At 44.0% G+C, this 5555-nt stretch overlaps 1 long non-coding RNA gene across 1 annotated transcript; it reads right to left on the bottom strand.

The window, feature by feature from the left end:
- Positions 1–1053: 1053 nt before the first annotated feature.
- On the bottom strand, positions 1054–4448 carry LOC309845335. Its single transcript, XR_014301221.1, has 3 exons — positions 4421–4448; positions 3730–3818; positions 1054–1321 (listed from the first exon to the last, which is right to left on the bottom strand). It is a non-coding gene; the product is annotated as an uncharacterized lncRNA (long non-coding RNA).
- Between the last annotated feature and the right edge of the window lie 1107 nt (positions 4449–5555).

The following is a 5555-nucleotide window of genomic DNA, read 5'->3' as shown; positions in this document are numbered from 1 at the left end:
GGGCCATTTGGTTATTCATACAAAAAGAAATTGGATCCTTACCGTAAATAATACACAAAAATAAATTCTGGGTGAATTAAAGAACCAAATCCCAAAAGTAAACCATTTAAAGATGTATTTATTTATTTGAAAGAGAGAAAAAGAGCGCATACAAGCAGGGAGAGGGGCAGAGAGAAAGAGAGTATACAGATTGCCTGCTATGCGGGCCGCCTGACACAAGGCTTGATCTCAGGACTCTGAGTTCGTGACCTGAGCTATAACCAGGAGTTGGACACTTAACCAAATGAGCCCCCACCAGGTGCCCTAAAAGTAAACCATTTAGAAAAAGAAAAAAAAAAAGAAAAAATTTTGACATAGTTATAGAAATGAATTTCTTAAAGCAAAAACGATTTTTTGAAGTCTGATAAATTTCACTGCCTTGGGGCGCCTGGGTGGCTCAGTGGGTTAAGCTGCTGCCTTCGGCTCAGGTCATGATCTCAGGGTCTTGGGATCGAGTCCCACGTTGGGAGGGAGCCTGCTTCCCTCTCTCTCTCTCTGCCTGCCTCTCTGTCTACTTGTGATTTCTCTCTGTCAAATAAATAAATAAAATCTTAAAAAAAAAAATTTCACTGCCTTGAATGAAAATATTTTGTATGGAGAAATACACCATAAATACAATGAAAAGATATTATATTTATATATAGGGAAATGGGAATGAGAAATTATATTTATATATATACAACCTTCAAAGAGAAGTTTTTTTTTTAAATTAATTAATTATTTATTTATTTGACAGAGATCACAACAGATGGAGAGGTAGGCAGAGAGAGAGAAAGAGGAGGAAGCAGGCTCCCCGCTGAGCAGAGAGCCTGATGTGGGGCTCGATCCCAGGACCCTGGGATCATGACCTGAGCCGAAGGCAGAGGCTTTAATGCACTGAGCCACCCAGGCGCCCCTCAAAGATAAGTTTTTAGTGAAGACAAATCAAAAACAATTTAAAAACATTAGCATGTTTTATCTGAATAAACATTGGAAACGATTCAATATTGATGTTTATTGCTACCAATGCATTTTTCCCCTATTTTTAAAAAAGAAGCATATAGGACAGAGATGAGTATTTTACCAGCTTGTATGTCTAGGGTAGGTGCCTGTGTTTGTGTGTATGTAGGATCGGGTCTTCACTGAGGATGAGGAACTTCAGGGTGACAACAACTTTGCTCAGCACTGTGTAGGGAGCACGAAGTCTCCCAGACAAGGAAGTCAGGAGCTGCCCCTCACTCAATTGCAGAGGGAGAATGACTTCCTTGTGTGACAGAGGGGTCTTTTTGCCTCGTAGATATTCCTGCATGGAGAAAGGGCTGGAGTTAACCAATTTAGTTTGAGTTAAGATGCTTGTTTTTGAAAAAAATTTTTTTAATATTTCATAATTGAGAAAGCTCCAATATAAAATAACTCAAAACTTCAGAAACTAGTAATAAACTTTCTAAGAAATGTGTAAGATTTCTGAGAAGAAAACCAAACATCTACCAAGGAGCTTAAGAGAAAATGGTTAGGGGGTACCTGGGTGGCACAGTCAGAAAAGCGTCAAGGCTTGGTTTTAGCTCAGGTTGTGATTTCAGGGTCGTGAGTTCAAGCCCCCATTGAACTCAGTGCTCAGTGTGGAGTCTGCTTGGGATTCTCTCTCCCCTGCTCCCTCTACACCATTCCCACCCCATCCCTGTCCCCTGCTCTCTTCTCTCTTTCTGTCTCTCTCAAATAAATAAATCTCAAATAAATACATAAATCTTTTAAAAAAGAAAAGATGGTTAAAATGAAGTCTTGGGCTGAGGCCCAATATATAATATATACACTAGTATTTGTTGCACAAACAGATTGCAGAATCGATTTATCAGGCACACATTTATGCCAGACACCCCACAAAGCATTTTATACACATAGGCTCATTAAATCCTCCAATAATTCACAAAGCAAGGACTACCCTAATTCCTGTTTTATATATTCTCATATGCAAAACCCCATGGAATGTTGAGGTTCTCTGTTCATGATCTGGGATCCAGGAAGTCATGGAGTTAGGTTTGTACCCAGAACCTAAAATCTTTGCTGCACTGTAAAACCTCTCATTGAAGTGGAGTGAGGTCCTAGAGCCCTATCTCGTTACATCCCTTTGCTCCCTAGGAGTGAGGAACTAGTTCTGCTAAGATGGAAATACCATACAGTTCCATACAAACTTCGATGATTGATTATTTCTTATATACTGCTCTGCTATCCTCTGTTTGTTCACAGTTCCAGCCAGGGTCTTTGTTGCTAAGCATCATGGTGGTGGCAAGAAGAAACAGGTGAGAGGGTCTCAAGGGGAAGATAAGACAGAGGCAAAGGATAGGTCCAGGTTCCCCTTCTCCCCACCTCCCATGCAGGGAAAACTTCTGGAATTAATCCTCAAAGCCTTTGTGATCTGGTTTTATAAGAAAGGTCCCAAAGGAGAAGGTAGGAAACTCTAGAATCCAACACACTGAGTTTCAAGTCTCATCTCTTCCACACAGTAATGTATGAGCTCAGGAAATTTACTTAGCCTCTCTGGACCTCAGTTTCTTTAAGCCCCCCAAAATGTTGCCAAGGTTAAATGGCATAATGCAGAAATAGTGCATGACACAGAACTTAGCCTATGATAAGCCCAAATTGTGTCTCATCTATCAACACCATTGTCACTGTGGTCATGTCACCATCATTTCTCAGAACCAAGAGGCCACCCCCAGAATCTCAACTCTCAAGCCTTCTTGTCGCTTTGGCCACAGTCTCAGCTTGGCCAAGTTCCCCTCAGCAGTGACTCATGATAGACCAGGGCCCTGGGAAATGCCCACTCCATCAGCCCCTCGCTCCCAAAGTGCAGGACAGATTTGTTTGTGGAAGCCTGAATGAGAGACTGATGACTCAAGATAAGATAGGCAATCAGCTTGGGCTCGCCACTGCAGACTTCTGGTCTACTTGTAAAATGAGTCTTGTCATTTATTTGACAGTCCCCAGGATTGCACAGAGCGAGAGGAACCAATAAAGCTGAGTCCCCAGCAGAGTGTTCCCGATAGCCTCAAGTGGAGACTTTGCTGTTCCTGGGCGCCCCCAGGCCTAAACATGTCCTTCACCATCCTGGCTGTCTCCAGGCTCACCATTCATTTCAGCCAATGTTTGTTGAGTGACTACTAGGAATGAAGGGGTCCAGGTGGTCTTCCTCTTTAGAAGCCAACAAAATATTTTCACTTCAAATGAATTCAATCCAGATCCAAAATTGTAACTCAAAGCAGAAATGTCCAACCGCTGTGCCTCTAGCTGCCAGCTGCCCTTTGCTCCTCTGTTCACTAAATGGTCAAGAATGTGGTCTTAGCCAGCAAAGATCTGGGTTCGGAGGCTGACTCAGCAGTCTGTATGCCATGTCAGCTCTCCGAGCCCCATTTTTCTCCTCGGTCTGCTACCAATGTCACAGGACTGTGATGGTTAAATGAGATGGTGTGCAGAGTCTCCAGGAATGCGTGCACCTCATTAAACTAATCCCAGGGAAAATCTCTGGTTAAGCAGAAAACCCTTCAGTCACTTTATCTACTTTATAGAGAGTGCTTTCATACTTCAGATCGCCTTAGAATTCAGACACCACAGCAGTGAGCGGAGGGGGCCCCAGTCCAGGGATGGCATATGGCAATCCTACCGCACTGGTGCAGGCTTGGGCCTCCGCAGCCTGCTGATCAGGTCATCTCCACTCACCTTATGCTTTGGGTGTGGTTCACCTACCTCTGTGTCCTCAGCACTGGGATCAGAACCTGCCACAAAGATGTCACCTCCATGGATATCTGCTGAATGAGTGACTCAAGGAATGAATAATAGAGAAACAATGGGAGAATCCCATTGTTTGTTTCTTAAGATTTTATTTATTTATTTATTTATTTATTTTATTTTATTTTTTTTTAAGATTTTATTTATTTATTTGAAAGACGGAGATCACAAGTAGGCAGAGAGGCAGGCAGAGAGAGAGAGAGGGAAGCAGGCTTCCTGCGGAGCAGGGAGCCCGATGCAGGGCTCGATCCCAGGACCCTGAGATCACGACCCGAGCCAAAGGCAGCAGCCCAAACCACTGAGCCACCCAGGTGCCCCAAGATTTTATTTTTAAGTAATCTCTACACCCAATGTGGGGCTCAAACTCATAACCCAGAGATCAAGAATCACATGCCTTCCCAGCTGAGCCAGCCAGGCGACCCGAGAACCCCATTGTTTGACTGGACCTGTGACTTATTCTTTTAGAGCTGACCAACACCACCTTCTCTCCTAGCTTTCCTGGCTTCCTCATCTCGTCCCAGTCCACGAACCAGGCCCTTCCTGACCCTTTCCTCTCCTTCTCTCCCACTTCTCCCTCTCCCATGATAGAATGCATTTGTCTCTTTTCTCGTATAAAACTTACCGAGAAAGTTGCAGGGGATGACGTCCACATAAATGCAGTGCCCTCCTACTGCGGAGCCATTGTCGACTTGGCTGTGGCAAAGGAGGGTCCTCTCTGATGCCAAAGACACAGGATAGCAGGAAGAGGTCATACTGAGGGCTGCGAACCTAGAAACAAAGGGTAGAGCCTGATTACAGAGAATATTGAAGAATGTTAAAGGAGCGGGAATGAGAGAAGGGTTGTCCCTGTGGAGAACATACTCTGACTAGCCAGGAGGCAGAAGCCATGGGCAGCATTCCTGTCGCATCAACCTGTACTTCTCAAACTGCAGTGTGCCTGAGACTTATCTAGGTATCTGGTCAAAAGTCAGAGAGTCTGCTTTGATAGGTCTGCAGCTAGACCTGAGGTGCCATACTTCCAGCAAGCTCCCAGGTGCTGCTGTTGCTGGTCCAGAAACCACACTTCGAGGAGTGTGTCCAAAGGCATCCTCTGACCCCTCCTCCCTGCCTCTCATCTCATGGCCTCTGCAGGCACTCCCATGCACAGGGCAGGCTTACTCAGAAGTATAGGCTGAAGGGGGACTAGAAATTCCAAGAGCTCAATTTCAAACTTCGAGCATGATCCCAAAACCATGACAGCTCCTATATCATAGATGAGGGCAACCATAAAAACACTTTTGGGGCGTCCTTCAAAGAATGCTCAAGTCCTCTGGAATTTAACTCCACTGACTACTGTCTCTTCTAAATCAGTGATATAGCAGTGTGTCTGTAGGTATTTATCCCTCGTTCTACCCTCCTGCACGTCCAACATATTCCCACTCTAGACATTGACCACCTGAGGAAGGTGGGTTCTTTATTTCCAAGGACTTTAACTTAGTAAAATGCTTGGTAAATGCTTGCTTAATTAACAAAGTTTGACTTTTCTTTTAAACTACTTGGGCTAATCAAATTGGATTTTCTTAAGGCAGTCACACTTCTTTTGCATGACAGCTCAGGTTTTATGAGCTTGAGCAGTTTGACTTAAGGTCACTGGCAGGAAAATGGAACCAAAACCATGGTTCCAGGAACACACTGTAACCCTAGTTGGTCACAGTAGGCAGTGAATAAACTATTTAAAAAATCAAAAAATTCTATTACTAGTGTATCTTAGACCTTGC

This window comes from Mustela nivalis, assembly GCF_964662115.1.
Source record: "Mustela nivalis genome assembly, chromosome: 12".
Lineage (NCBI taxonomy): Eukaryota > Metazoa > Chordata > Mammalia > Carnivora > Mustelidae > Mustela > Mustela nivalis.
Note: the sequence above shows the minus strand (reverse complement) of the source record. Positions and strands in the feature narration are given on the sequence as shown.